Here is a 947-nt window from a genome sequence, read left to right on the forward strand (position 1 = left end):
CTAGAAATTGGTTCTTTGAAAAGAGTAATAAAATTGACAAACCACTGGCAAAATTAACAAAGGAAAAGAAAGGGAAGATGCAAACAACATGAATAAGAAATGAAATGGGCAATGTCACAACAGAACAAACAGAAATAAAAATAATAGTATCAGGATGCTATGAAGGACTGTACTCTAACAAATTTGAAAACCTAGAAGAAATGGACAGATTTTTAGAAATACACTACTTACCTAAGCTAACCTGGACTGAAGTAGAAAATCTGAGCAGACCTATAACAAAAGAAGAAATTGGAAAAAAAAAAAAAATTACCAAAAAAAAGAGTCCTGGCTCAGACGGTTTCACTAGAGAATTCTACCAATCTTTCAGAGAAGAGTTGACACCAATCTACTCAAACTATTCCAGAACACAGAAAAGGATGGAATCCTTCCAAATTCATTTTATGAAGCAAGCATAACCTTGATATCCAAACCAGGCAAAGACATCATTAGAAAGGAAAAGTAAAGACCAATATCCCTCATGAATCCAGATGCAAAAATCTTCAACAAAACCCCAGCCAACAGACTCCAACAACATATCAAAAAAAGTATTACATCATGACCAAGTGGGATTCATACCAGCTATATAAGGATGGTTCAAAATCAGAAAAACAATTAATGTCATCCACCACATAAGTAAAATAAAGGAAAAGAACCATATGATCATATCAATAGAAACAGAAAAAGGCATTTCACAAAATCCAACACCTATTCCTGATAAAAACTCTCAGACAAAAAAAGAATAGAAGGGAAATTCCTCAACATAATAAAGGGAATATATGCAAAACCTCACCCAACATTACTCTCAATGGAGAGAGACTGAAACCATTCCCCTTGCAAACAGGAACCAGACAAGGATGTCCTCTATATTCACTTCTATTCAACACTGTATGGGAAGTGCAAGCCAGGGT

The sequence above is a fragment of the Orycteropus afer genome, unplaced genomic scaffold (genome assembly GCF_000298275.1).
Source record: "Orycteropus afer afer isolate SDZICR_OR568_19922 unplaced genomic scaffold, OryAfe1.0 scaffold00031, whole genome shotgun sequence".
NCBI lineage: Eukaryota > Metazoa > Chordata > Mammalia > Tubulidentata > Orycteropodidae > Orycteropus > Orycteropus afer.